Source organism: Berghia stephanieae, chromosome 10 (genome assembly GCF_034508935.2).
Source record: "Berghia stephanieae isolate SIO BIC M18660-M18661 chromosome 10, UCSD_Bste_1.3, whole genome shotgun sequence".
NCBI lineage: Eukaryota > Metazoa > Mollusca > Gastropoda > Nudibranchia > Aeolidiidae > Berghia > Berghia stephanieae.
Window position 1 is genome coordinate 1078887 of NC_088369.1, and position 15638 is coordinate 1094524.

General features: G+C 39.3%; 1 pseudogene across 1 annotated transcript in view; it reads left to right on the forward strand.

Annotated features, from left to right (window-relative positions):
- Positions 1–15638, forward strand: part of LOC144956030 (uncharacterized) — a 79044-nt pseudogene that overhangs the window by 40223 nt on the left and 23183 nt on the right. The window contains exon 2 of the transcript XR_013641855.1: positions 5606–6192. The product of XR_013641855.1 is annotated as an uncharacterized LOC144956030 (transcript). The remainder of the gene's footprint in view (positions 1–5605; positions 6193–15638) is intronic.

The following is a 15638-nucleotide window of genomic DNA, read 5'->3' on the forward strand; positions in this document are numbered from 1 at the left end:
AGAGAGAGAGAGAGAGAGAGAGAGAGAGAGAGAGAGAGAGAGAGAGAGAGAGAGAGAGAGAGAGAGAAATATCTAAGAAAGAATTGACAATTTTGTCTCGCTTGATGTAACCGATCGAATTCCTCTTTTGATCACAGTAGCTGATCGACTCTTGACTTTCGCCATGGTCGATAGTGTCTAACAACTCGGCCAAAATCGTTACCGATGCTGCACAAAGGGTGTTTTCAATGTCTTTTTAATTGTAGAATGATATTGGATAGATAGATTAGATGGATGGATGGATGGGTGTATGGATAGAGTGATGGATGGGATGATGGATGGATGGGTGTATGGATAGAAGGATGGATGGGATGATCAATTGATGGATGGATGGGTGTATGGATAGAAGGATGGATGGGATGATGGATGGATGGGTGTATGGATAGAAGGATGGATGGGATGATCAATGGATGGATGGATGGGTGTATGGATAGAAGGATGGATGGGATGATGGATGGATGGGTGTATGGATAGAAGGATGGATGGGATGATGGATGGATGGGTGTATGGATAGAAGGATGGATGGGATGATGGATGGATGGGTGTATGGATAGAAGGATGGATGGGTGTATGGATAGAAGGATGGATGGGATGATGGATGGATGGGTGTATGGATAGAAGGATGGATGGGATGATGGATGGATGGGTGTATGGATAGAAGGATGGATGGGATGATGGATGGATGGGTGTATGGATAGAAGGATGGATGGGATGATCAATTGATGGATGGATAGAAGGATCGATGGACGGGATGATCAATAGAAGGATGGATGGGATGATCACTTGATGGATAGGATGGATAGGTGGGTGTATGGATAGAAGGATGGATGGGATGATTAAGTGATGGATGAATGGGATGATCAATTGATGGATGGATGGATGGGATGATCACTTGATGGATGGATGGGTGGGTATATGGATAGAAGGATGGATGGGATGATTAAGTGATGGATGGATGGATGGGATGATCACTTGATGGATGGATGGGTGGGTATATGGATAGAAGGATGGATGGGATGATCAATTGATGGATGGATGGATGGGATGATCACTTGATGGATGGATGGATGGATGGGTGGGTATATGGATAGAAGGATGGATGGGATGATCAATTGATGGATGGATGGATGATTAAGACATTGGTAATTGTGTGTGTCCTAAGCTTTAGTCTTCTTAGTGTCTGGCGTAAGACTTTTCCATATGTCGGGAATTATCTTATTATTGCTTCTGATACCATCTACTAAAATCGAAACAGATAAGTTTTAAGCGAACGTTTAAACATAGACAAAGATTCTTTTTCACACTAAGGCGTTCCAAACAGAGGGCCCAAAATGAGAAACGGATCTAATTCCAGCGTTTTTGTTTGGTTTTGTTGTTTTTTTTTTGGTGTGTGTTTTTATTTGTTTTTTTTTTTTTTTGTTTTTTTTGCGTATTCGAGGGACAACTTGGAATCACTGGCCGAACGTATGGGGCGGTGTTTTGAATATCTTTCAAATAATTCCGAAAGGTAGGAAGGGCAGAACTTTCAAGACAACGATACACTAAAACACAAGCTTTGAATTGAATCATTTTCTCAACAGGAAAGTTGACAATACTCTTCAACAGTCGTAACGTCACTTCCTTCCTAATGACGTACGGTAACTTAGTGGCTCTAAACTATCGGAACAATGGCGGACGCCCGTATGAAATATTTCTCCGGCAAGCATGAAAGCGAATCCAGAGGAAAAAAACACATAAATTTGATCATGTTTTGACTTTTACACATTCTGATCACAAGACATATGAACAGTTCGAGCCAGCACGAATAATAAAAAGAAATGATTTTCTTTGTTTAGAACCAAGATGGCCGCCGTTGCCAGGCGGCGTGACATCAGACTACTGAATCCAATTTACCTCGTACTCTGAAAAAAAAACCCCGAGAAAACAAACATTTAAATTTTGGCCAAAAAAACTCGTCCTTCAAATATCGAATATTTTGGCCAAAAAATCTCAAACCCGGGACTTGCCCTGGTTTGATATTTTTTAAAATTTTATTTTATTTTATTTTTTTCCAAGATTAGAGTCTTTTTAATTGTTCGATATTGATATTCGAAGGATGAGTTTTCTGGCCAAAATTTTAAGTACGTGTTTTGTTTTTCACCGGTACAATGATCGTTACACTTTGACCTTTATATGAGTTATGTGGTTGCTCTACTAATGGTCCCATACATTAGACTTGCCTACTTCAAAAAATTATAATTCGTGGTCGTTGAGGAGATAAAAGTAGTCGTCACTATTGTTAACGTTATAGATCAACAACAATCATAATGATTTTAACAAACACACCAAACTCCTTAAAATGTGTGTACTCTGGCATCTTCTTTCATTTCCAGTACGTTTGAATGACTTAGAGGTGCTCATGAAGTTTGAAATTGGAGCCAAAATGTCGTATTTCTACGATTGTTTCGTAGTATGTAGTAGGCCTGTTTGCATACAGGCATTGTTGTCAAAGGCGTGGTCAGTTGATTGAATCCATTGGCCGGGTAAATAGTAGGTAACAAAGAGCGGCGTTACGTTTGCGCATGCGCATCAATATACCAATGCCACACTGAGCGAGGCTCACTTTACAATACCCGTCTTGCGCTGGTCATTTGGCTCACATGAATAGAAATGCGACGTTTTTAGTTTTGGGTCATATGGTCATTCAAGCAGAAGGAGAAAGATACAAATTGTGGCGAAAAGAAGTACAAATACCATACCATTTGGTTATAAAAAATCGAATAATCTTACTAGGAGGGTAAAATAAACGTATTCTTTCATTTCTTTCTATTTATTAAACTCGTTATATTTTTATCTTGCAGTAACACATACTCGCAAGCTCGTTGTGTTATTGGGCACGATAAAAATAACTCGTTTAATAAATACAAAGAGACGAAAGAATCGTATATTATGTAACTTGATATATCATCGGTAGGTAGAATGAACACGTGTTTTGAAATGTTGAAACGTCTGACGGACTTCCAGTTCTGCCTGACAATGATCCCAGTATTGACGTCGTCGTGGTGTGTGTGTCTGGACGTGTTCAAAACTAGGATCGGGAATCCCTGGAATGGTTTTGGTATTAACTATAAATAATGAATGAAATATCGATTTCGTTTCGGTTATCCAATACTGCTGGGTTAGTTATTGGAACAGTGTTGACATGGGTATGGTTTCATAACATGACACGTGTTGTGTGTGTGTGTGTGTGTGTGTGTGTGTGTGTGTGTCATATTTTTATTTTTAAATGACAATCCTTCACATTTCGTTTTATTGATACGGTTAACCGGATGTTCAAATCGGATAATGAAAAATGATCAATAAGGTCCGTCCCATTATCCCCAATAACCATTATTTATCTGTGGGTGGTTTTCGAATGTATTGGAGTCACATATTGATGCTATTAGGTGGTGATGACTAACGCGCCAACGTCTTTTTGCGACCTCATTTGAAAATTATCATTCCTACTTTTATACGTCGGTCATTTGTTGTTACGCAAATGTTGTCTTAATATACATTTGTAAATCACCATATAAATGTCATTTCATGAGAATGTAGATGATTTTTTATCGTACGAATCTGACCCTCGACCCCTCTCCACCTCTAAATCCTACCTTTAAAAGCACAACATAATTAGAAAGAAAAAACAAACAATCAAACAACAAACAAACAAACAATAAATAACAACAACAAAATCCCACGTAACTTGTGTATAATTTTCCTTATTTAATTTGTTGCAAAATGCCTGATGTTTTATATATATTTTTTTCTCTCTTTCTCTTTCCTATCCCCAGCAGCTGAAACAGCGTGTTTTGTTGTGGAAAATTTGGCGACACAGCATTTACAAGTCAGACTGCACCATTGGAAAAAAGGACCCTTTTCTCAACTGGCTTTAATCACTAAGTCATCGTATTCATCGTTGTGGTCTATGTTATCATCATCTTCAACATTATTACCAACAACAACAACAACAACAACAGTAGCAGCAGCAGTAGTAGCGGGAACCTTTGCAAAGGACACCATCAACCATTCATTCAACAATCATCGTCTCAAATTAACCGTCACTAAAGATGGCTCCATAAATCCTAGAATTGTTTTGTTTTTGTTTTGTTTTTTTGTGTGTGTGTTTGGTTTTTTTTAGGTTTTAATATTTATATTTTAGTAACCAACCATCTTGGAAATTTCTCTCCGCGATGATGACTTTTGGATAAACGTCAGGCTTTGCCCAAAGGGGAAAGAAAAGGAGACGGAAACATCCTCTCCCTTATGTGGTGTCCATCTGTATATTCTTTCTTCTATCCACTCGTGTCGTATGTAACACACCCAACTTGGCTTTAACAATGGATTATAATCATCCTGGTCAAAGATTGATTTAAGCCATTTTATTTTGGGGAAAAATATATCTATTTTCAGGTGCGTATGACATCTGTGTCAAATATAAGTAAATATTTAAGTGATTGTATTAAGATTTAATTATTATACTATGTATATTTGTTTCATTCAACACACAGGTTCTTTTTTCGTGGTAATAATTTGATCTCATGAGTAGGTAGACCAAATAAAAAATTAAAAAGTAGGCACCGGTGTAAGATAAAGAATTGAACAAGTGTGCATGAAAGGTGCCAGACAAAGCAAAAAAGAAAAATACTAGAAATAAAACATTCAAAAAAATCAGTCGACTTCGACTGGGAATCGAACCTCAGACCTTCTGATTACGGTAATCAGAAGGTCTGAGGTTCGATCCCCAGACGATGTCGAAAATTCTTTTAGGATTTTTTTTTCCTTGTATTTTTCTTTCTTTCTTTGTCTGACACCTTTCATACACTCCAGTTCCGTTCTTTAGGTTGACCAAAGTTGTGTTTTATTTTAAACCATCTATTTGACGTAACCTTATAAATAGGCAAGCAACCCCCACATCGATCACATTTGAACATGAACACCAACGTGTCGCTTACAACTTACTCTGATGAAGACGTCATCGAAGTAACCCACCCCATATCACCCTTGATAAACGATGGACACCCATCATCTCTTTCCGTACTACTTCACAAGAAAGAACACCAAAATATTTTAGATACGATTATTAATGTAGATATTGTAAACAACACGCATACAAAATGATATGATAATATAACAAAACAAAACAAAAAAAAACAACAAAAAACAAACAAACAAAAAAAAACAACAACAACGAAACACAACCAAAGCGAACACCACTTCCATCTGTTAGATTAAGTATCAAAATTCCAAAATCTTTATAATCCTATCCGTTGGAAATTCTTTCTTTCTTTCTTTTAAATTTAAACCTCTATTCTGCGTTGGAAAAACCCATATTTGAAAATTTGGCCAGAAAACTCGTCCTTCAAATATCCATCGATTTAAATGACCCTCATCTTGGCAAAAACAACTCTCAAACCTGGGACCTCACACGATGTCCCGGGTTTGAGAGTTGTTTTTTTTTGTGTCAAGATGAGGGTCATTTAAATCGATGGATATTTGAAGGATGAGTTTTCTGGCCAAATTTTCAAATATTATGGTTTTTTTCCAGAGTACGGCAGTATTATTGTCCATTCCCCAGTCAACAAAGTCAAAGCCACCACATGAATCAAAACTCTAAAAAAACCTCTAGTCTTCATTTTGCCTTTTTAGCCGTGGATTGATAAACCGGCCATCATCTTCATCGTCGTCGTCTTCATCATCATAGAGAGCAGTTTAATTGACGATGAACGCCCAAGGATCTTATCAACTCCCTCCACCTCCATACGTATCGCCATCGTCGTCGTCGTCCCCTCAACGCCCGCAGGACGAAGGATGGTTCGACTGGGCGTACAAAGGAGTGGACCACACCCTCCCCGGAACGGCGGGCCGGAGTGCCGCGACTTTCTAAGCCTCTCGCAACGTTGCTGGGAGAGCGCGATGGCGTCCCTGATCGGCCTGTTGGCCCTGCTGTACGCCTATCCGCGCCTGCGCCTGCCGGTGCCGTGTCCGGCCCGTTACCGGGACGGCGAGCCGCGCGGCAAACGGATCCTATTAATACTGATGTGCCTGACGTTTGGAATCGAGCTGGGATTCAAGTTCTCTACCCGCCAAGTTATCTGGATTGGTAACCCTTGTCACCTGGCAACCATGATGCAGGTACGTACACGCCCCCGACCCCTTTCATCTCTATCTATCTCTCTCTCTCTCTCTCTCTCTCTCTCTCTCTCTCTCTCTCTCTCTCTCTCTCTCTCTCTCTCTCTCTCTCTTTATCTATCTCTCTTTCTCTCTCCTTCCCTTCCTCCCCCTCTCTCTCCCTCCCTCCTCTCTCTCTTTCTCTCTCTCTCTCTCTCTCTATCTCCCTCCCTCTCTCTCTCTCTCTCTCTCTCTCTCTCTCTCTCTCTCTCTCTCTGGGACTCAGACAGGGGTCCTTACTTTATTATTTACAGGCCCGTTCCTTATATACATGTTTGTTTCAAGTGTGTTCTGTTGTAATCCTGTATCTTGATTGTATGAGACTATTTAATTTACAATAATATTTCAATGTAGACGCTTGTTGACATTTCATCACACATACACACACTTAACCCAATTAAAGGAAACACAGGAGATGTTGAAACATTATTATATGGGTCAAAGCTGGTGGACAGATTATGATACTACGATAGATCTTACACGCAACTGTGTCGGTTTACGAGTCGGAAAAGCCATACCGTTGTGCAAGGCTGCCAAGCAATAACCACAGAGATGTCACCTTTCCGGAAATTTCTGGAATTCCGAATATTAAGAAATCTCGGATTAATTTCCGGACTTAAAAATCTTAATTATTATTTTATTTCCACAATCTTCTCAGTAACTCGTGTTAACTTTTCTCTCCCCTTTTACTTGTTGTAAACAAGTTCAGAAAATGTCACAAGTCGATGTGGCAGCTCTGTTATCAAGATAATGTCATCTACGAAAGTTTCTTTTGTCCCTCCCCCCCCCCCCCCCCCACACACACACACACCACTTGCAGACCTGCTACTTTATATGTAAAAAAAAATTCGTAGTTTTCAGAGGGAAGAAATAGAATTCACTACAATTAATTTTACAAATTAATATTTTACTCTTAGCAGTATTAAATATGTCTTCAAATCCCTGAATAGATGCTTTGTGACACCAACGTTTTCTTAACACATTGTATTGAATCAAAAATGTCTATTTATTTGTTTTGTTGAAGTCAAAAATTGGTATTTTTACGAATTTTTCGTAGTAGTAGGCAGGTATGCACTTGCCTTCTGGGCTCTGCAGCATCAATATTCTTGTAAATCAGTCACACTGGCTACAGGTTTTGCACCTCTTTAGGGGGAATAAGACCTTGTTATTGTGAAGGGACAATGGATGGGGTGGGTGGGATGGCGATGGAAGCAAATCCGAGGCATCTACGGGTTTAGCAGTTGGAAGCGAAAGGCGTGGCGTCATGTTATCGATACACAACACCAATCAATAATAGAGGCTACCCATGTTTTCATCCGAGCTTTCTTTGACAGAGTAATGTCCCTTGTCCGGAACGCCGACGCTTGAGTAATCATAATCGTCCTTTTGCTACAACAGTCTTGCCGTACTCTGGAAAAACACGTGTTAAACAATTTGGCCAGAAAAACTCTTCCTTCAAATATCGATCGATTTAAATGACTCATCTTGGCAAAGACTCTCAAACCCGGGCACACACACACACACACACACACACACACACACACACACACGTCCTACTAATCATGTTGTCATTCAAACTTCCTTTATCAGAGTAATTTCCCCCTACCAACTGAGTGCTGGACTGGCGATGATTTATATAATTTTAAAGCTACAAACAGTAGAACGCTGTATTCCTTTGAATAATAACAAGAAACGAAGTGAGTAGGAAAGTGCCTGAAGGCAACAGAGAATAAAAATTTCGTGACGGCGATTGTGGCTAACTGGTACAACTCCGCCTGGCCGCCGCGAAATTTTTATTCTCTGTTGTCTTCTGGCACTTTCCTACTCACTTCATTTCTTGTTATTATTCATTTGGGTAGAATGGGGAATGAGGGGAATAAGGTGCGAGGGGGGGGGGGGGGGTGGGGATCCCGAGACACCTTCGTCTTACGATCAGGACGCGGATTGCTTGGCATCATCTCATACAATAATAACAACACACCGATGTCGTCGTCATCATCATCATCAAAACTCCTTTTGCATAGTAATCTCCCCTTACCAAGTGGGTACTGGACTTCTGCTGTTTTCTCCTCCTTCTCCTCCTCCTCCTCCTCCTCCTCCTCATCATCATCATCATTATCATCAAAAACTCCTTTAAGCAGAGTAATCTCCCCTTGCCAAGTGGGTTCTGAAACTTATCGATAGCCTGGTCCGATCAATTATTATCGTCCACAACAGGTTAACCTCCCTTGGGAATGTGGCAGAGAAAAAAAAAGAGAGAGAGAGAGAGAGAGAGGGGGGGGGGGGTGTGGGGGTGTGAATGAGATCTGAAGCCTTTGAGATCAGAGAACCAAAGGTTTGGCATCATCATGATATTGATACACCATACCAATCAATAGAATAATCATAATCATGTCATCATCAGAGCTTATTTGGACAGAGTGATTTCCCTTGCCACTTGTCTCTGCAACTCAATGATTGCTTGTGTAATCATATTATTCCAGTGCCACAGCAGATGTCTCGCATTGGGGAATGCGGTCATTCGACATTGAGCATGGAGGCATTTGTGCTTTTTAAGACCAGAGAGCATCATCGTACATGATTATACAACACACCAACCAATACAAACAATACCACCATCGTCATCATCAACATCAACAAATCTCCCCCTTTTGTCAGAGTGATATCTCCCTTTGATCTCTATCCACTCGAGAGACAGCAGCACATCTTCCCAAAGTACAGCTGTTGCAGTATTGAAGGATAATCGTAACTCGGGTCAGGGCATCGATGTTCTAATGCCCAGTTGGCAAAGTTTGCCCTGACCCGAGTTACGATTATCCTTCAATACTGCAACAGCTGTACTTTGGGAAGATGTGCTGCTGGCTCTCGAGTGGATAGAGATCCGAGGCATTTCAGCCTGTACAATACGGAAGCGGATGGCCTGGGTTCACCTTATGACAAAATACCACACCATTCAATACCGTCATGTCATCAACAAAGCCTCCTTTGGCAGCGTAATTTCCCTTGCCATCTGGACGCCTGAACATTGATTGCTTGAGTGACCGTAACCATTCAATGCTACAACGGTTGCCCTTCCTTGGGTATCGCGTGAACTTGTGAGCAATAGAGACCCGAGGCATCACTGTCTTTAAGATCATAGAGCAAAAGGCATAGCATCAGTGTATACAACTATATACCTCACCAATCAATATCTTCATGTCATCAGCTAAGCTCCTTTTGGCAGAGTAATTTCCCTTGTCATTGGGGCGCCTGAACATCGATTGCTAGAGTTGCCATAATCCTTCAATGCTACAACAGGCATCGCGGGAACTTGTGAACAAGGCGGAAGGAGTTGCCATAATCCTTCAATGCTACAACAGGCATCGCGGGAACTTGTGAACAAGGCGGAAGGAGTTGCCATAATCCTTCAATGCTACAACAGTTGTTATTTCTTAGGCATCGCGGGAACTTGTGAACAAGGCGGAAGGTAGATGGGGGCCATGAAAGTAAAAGAAAGGACCTTCAACAAAGTGGGCGTTATCTTCTTTTCTTTTGTTAAAATACGATGACTTCCGCCATGCGCAGGACCATTTTCATTTTATTTGGATACTGGGTCCAAATCTCAAGTGCTTAGATACCTCTTAATTCTTTATAAAATACTGTCGGAAGTCTTTGCGATTTTTGCAATCAGAAGAGTTGCTGTGATATAAATCTTTATCTCAATGATAATGGTTTTAACTTTAGGCTTATAAAATTCACGCTACTTTTCCCTTAGAAAACTAGATTCAATAATTCCTTTGGAAAGATAGACCCGCCCCCTTTACTGCAGACTTTTAAGCAAGTCAGTTTTAAAAGTTTCATTTCAAACTTATATGTATGATTTTTTCAAATCATAATTGCCACGAAAAATTTTTTTTGTTTGTTTCGAAATAACATTTTTTTTATAGCCAATAAATACAAGCTGTTTACAATTAACAGTTCCGAAGTTACTTCCCGCTTGTTTTTACATAAATGTTGGGTGATATGAGAAATGTTCGATATCAATACGATACAACAGCGATACTGATATTTTAACAAGAAATAATAAGGATCACTTCCCTCGTTTGATCTTATCTATGGAAACGGCGACTTCTATCATTCGAAGCCCGATTGTTGCATTTATAAACGCACATTATGTATGAAGAATGCGTCTATAAAACCAAATTTCGGCTGCAGTTATTCTAAGTTCACATTCTTTGTTAATCTTCCAACATTCGCTGCCATAAAGAAGCACAGACCACGCGTATGATTTCATTACCCGGAGTTTTGTTGCCATCTCAATGTTGTGGTTGTTCATGATTTGCTTTAATTGATTATATGTGTTCTTTGTTAAAGCAATTCTTCTTTAATTTCATGGGTGGATCTACCATCAGATGTAATAATGTATCCCAAATATGTAAAACTTTCAACTCTCCTGATCTCTTCGTTTTGATAGGATAATTTGCAGGGTGGTTTAACATTATTTCTGCTCAAAACCATACATTCTGTTTTTTTTCACATTGAGTTCTAACCCATGTCTTCGCTATGTTTGGCCACATTATCGAGTAGTTGTTGTAACTCTTTTTCTGATTCTGCAGTGAACATAGAATAAATGCAGCCGAAATTTGGTTTTATAGACGCATTCTTAGAATCTCATGGAAAGATAAAATAAAAAACGAGGAGGTGTTAAAAGAAATTGGAGTACGACCAACTTGGGTAAACACCATCAGAAAAAGACAGTTAAAATTTCTCGGACATATTTACAGAAAAAACGGTATTGAAAATATTGTACTTACGGCTAAAGTTGCTGGGGAGAAAAGAAGAGGGAGACAGAGGATAGATTACATTGGCAATCTGAACAGATGGATTGGTGGAGGAGGAACAGGAATCGAGCTATTGAGAAGATCTGAGGACAGATATGGTTGGAGAGACATGATCGCCGATGTCTGCAACAGGCCTGGCACTTGATGATGATGCATGAAGAAGCATGATGGTTTTGTAGATATAAATCAATAACTCCGTGAGAAATATGTTGAAAAAGTCGATTAATTTTGAATCCAGAGGATGGAAAATAGCTTTAGGTAGCGCCTGGCATAACTAATCATCAGACAAGAAGAGTATTGATAGCCTAACCTTCCTATTCATCAAGAGAAAAGAGCTACTTCCGGTATGACACAGTAATAACAGCTAATGGACACACGGAAAATTCCTCTTCGTTGGCCATCTAGTCATCCATATCTATGATCGAGGCTAGAGGCCTGGGTGGTGTTCCTGACCTCCCATAGTGGGCAGGGGGGTACATACTTTGTCTTCTATCTCCCTATGTCTGTTTTCCAATATGCTTTCTGTCTTTGTCTTGGAATGAGACTACTTGGTTTTGTCCTGACTTGGAGGGAAACAGTCAAATGTAAAGTTTTGGGAGATGATATTTTTTTCCTTGTAAATCATCTCTCTGTTATACACTGTATTCTGTTTTGTTTATTTATTATATATGATTTGTAAACATTTGAGTGTATTCCCTTAGTGGGTCTGGATGAGACTTTTAGGTGATCTCAAACTAAGTACACTGATAGTGTGCTCTTGGAATCTACACCTGCTCCCTCTTTGAACCAATTCTCCTTTGTCTTTGTCTGTTTTATTCTTGGATGCTTTATATGTAATTCTATAACATTTTACTATCCCATTTTCTTCGTTTTTACTGGCGCTGATATGACCTTAATGTGTTGCAAGCGCCGTAAAACCCTTAAGAAAATCCCCCAAAAAAACGAGGCTCGAGGCATCAGAGACCAAAAGGCATTGCATCGTTTTATACAACTACATACGTATTTACCACACCAAACATCATGCCATCATCAAAGCTCAATTTGGCAGAATCCCCCCCCCCCCCCTCCTTAAAAACAATTAATTGCTTAATTAATTAATTTTTTTTGCCAAGTGGATAACATCAATTGCTTGAGTAATCATTTTCGTTCAGTGCCAAAACTCCCTCTGGAACCAATTTAGCTCTTACGTGGATAAGAAGAAGCGGGTTGTAGAAGAAAATCCGAGGCATCTCTGCCTGCAGGATAAGGAAGAGGATGGCTTGGCATCACATTATCATCACTGCACACCAGACAAATCAAATATTATCATCGTTTCATCATCAAAGCCACTTGCCAACTCTGGTGCACTATCGATGGCCACAGTAGGCATGTATCCCCCAATGCTGATGCAGCAGTTGTTGGAACCTCCTTGGGGAACAGGGCAATTCGTATAGGTGTGGATGCGAGGATGAGGGGCGGTGGTTGCTTTTACTTTTTTTTTATATCCCATACTCTGTACTGTACAGGATCGTGTTCTTTTGACTTCGTTTAGTTTGTTGATTTATTTATTTCATGTTATGCTTTCTTATCATTGTTTTAATTTCATTTATGCCCTTATCAGTAATGGCTGCGCTCAATAATCAACGTGCTCGCGTGTATTTTGCAGACTCTTGTCAGTCGTGTCATGTTAATTGTTGTTGGCCTGGGACCAAATAAATAATACAGCACTTTGAGTATAGTATTATTATTATTATTATTATTATTATTATTATTATTATTATTATTATTATTATTATTATTATTATTATTATTATTATTATTATTATTTTATTATTATTATTATTATTATTATTTGGTGTTACAGAGAGTAATAGTCCAAGGCTGTCGTATTGGAATTGAACGACTTGAGAAGCGAATGAAAGACAGAGAGAGAAAAGCCCTAATTTTTTGTCTTCCTTATTACATTATACTCGTGTTTGCGGTCATGACCGTGCAAAAAAACCCAGTCATTTCTTTTCTCTGATGACGTCAACAGTTGTTTTTTTTTTTTTTTTTTGTTTTTTTTTTTTTAGATTTTGGCCTGAATTTCTTGGGTGGGGGGGGGGGGGGGGGGGGGGGGGGGGGAGAATCAAATACCCATCGATTGGAATGGCTCTCAACTTGAGAAAAGTTTTCAATCGTGGTCGTTTAATAAAACGATTTTTTAAATTTGGCCAGAAAACTATTCCTTAAGACACCGACGAATTATAATACAGTACACATGACAACAAATTTGCTTTAAAACTTCCTTAACCCTTTTATTAAAGGCCTTGGGTCAAGGAAGTTTTAAAGCAAATTTGTTGTCATGTACTGTATCATAATTCGCCGTTGTCTTTATGTATAGCATTCTGGCCAAATTTGGAAAAAAACGTTTTTAGTCAGGTTAAGGCACAATTAGCAATTTCCTATTGTGGTCTATTCCACACAAAGGCTGTAGTGAGTGTGAGAATAGAAGAGAGGAAGACGTTTGAATTATTCAAACCTTCAACGTTGGAGGAGTATGAAATCCAATAATACCTGATCGTTACGATAACATCGTTGTCTTTGTATAGAATTTATTTTTTTTAAACTGCCCCAATAATGGCCCACATTGTGTCGTTACTCCTCATTGCCACTGTTGGCTTGGTACCCCTTGGAAAGTACTTTATGCTTTGAGCATATTTAGTAGTTATTGTGCTGTTTAAGAGCTCAAGTTTTCTTTGTAGTCTCAGGCTCGACCAAATAGTAATCAATAGTCTGATGTCGCGTCACGTCTTTTTCTTCTTCTTTTTCTTCTTCTTTTTCTTCTTCTTCTTCTTCTTCTTCTTCTTCTTCTTCTTCTTCTTCTTCTTCTTCTTCTTCTTCTTCTTCTTCTTCTTCTTCTTCTTCTTCTTTTCTTCTTCTTCTTCTTCTTCTTCTTCTTCTTCTTCTTCTTCTTTTCTTCTTCTTCTTCTTCTTCTTCTTCTTCTTCTTCTTCTTCTTCTTCTTCTTCTTCTTCTTCTTCTTCTTCTTCTTCTTCTTCTTCTTCTTCTTCTTCTTCTTCTTCTTCTTCTTCTTCTTCTTTTCTTCTTCTTCTTCTTCTTCTTCTTCTTCTTCTTCTTCTTCTTCTTCTTCTTCTTCTTCTTCTTCTTTTCTTCTTCTTCTTCTTCTTTCTTCTTCTTCTTCTTCTTCTTCTTCTTCTTCTTCTTCTTCTTCTTCTTCTTCTTCTTCTTCTTCTTCTTCTTCTTCTTCTTCTTCTTCTTCTTCTTCTTCTTTCTTCTTCTTCTTCTTCTTTTCTTCTTCTTCTTCTTCTTCTTCTTCTTCTTCTTCTTCTTCTTCTTCTTCTTCTTCTTCTTCTTCTTCTTCTTCTTCTTCTTCTTCTTCCTCCCCACCCTCTACCTCCTCCGTCCTCTAGTTACAGTAGTAGGTATTCCGTGGTTGACTTAGTGATGGTTGAAGATGCGTTGAACGACGACGACGACGACGACGATCACCACAATGTATTTATTTATGAGGAATATGACGACGAATGATGATAACAACGACGACGAATGGATAGACAATCCTGTTGGATTTGGAAGCCTCATTGATTTGCCCTAACACTAACACCCTGTAAGCCTCGTATTTTTGGATATAATGTGTGATATGACGATATGGATAGACGGACGGAGGGACAGACAGACAGACAGACAGACAGACACCCGGATAGTTAGACAGATAAACAATAATAAAGATAGACAGATAGACGATCCTGGGTTCGAGTCCCGTTCTGAGCGGCGCATAGTTGATTCCCTGGAGAAGGCTCTTTACTCACATTCTCTCACCATAATCGGGCGTAAATGATTACCCAGCCGTTAGAATCGTCGTCTCTGTCGATTTTTAAAAAAATGCATTATCGCTTAACAGTGATGGTGTTTGATTTGGTCGATGGAGATCACACCACATGACGCATGGATTTCATGGCATGAGTCAATAGATAAGTCACCTAACAATGCTTACGGTTTATCATCGTACAATGACTAAACAGATCATCATCGTCGTCATCATCATCATCATCATCATCATCATCATCATCATCATCATCATCATCATAACTTTAGCCAGAAAACTTTAAAATTGATTGATTGAATTTGAACCGACGTGTACATATATTATGCAGGTCTGACATCCGGAAGTAGAAAGCAGTTATGGGCCTAGTTTAACATTGTTGTAATGGACAATTTTTAGCGTCATTAAAAAAAAAAAAGATTTCCATGACAACAATGAGCCTATTATAGATCGGGTTATCAGACCTGTAAATAAGTGCACGGCGAATTAACCCAACAGACTTACTACGAAAATGGTTGAAACCCAATACCCGTAGGAAGTGATTCTCGGGCCTAAACTCTTGTTGTGTTGGTACGTTAGATCCGGTTGGCAGATGTGAGTTTTTTGGATAAACGCACAGCGTCAATAGATAGTATGCGCTTGGCTAAGAAGTTCACAACATTGCCACCCGGAAGTATAACGAACCAACACGCAAAACTCTGTGTAACCATGAATTTTTATAGATTGTGAGCGCTTGGCTGAGAAGCTCACAACTTTGCCATCCGGAAGTATAACGGACCAACACAC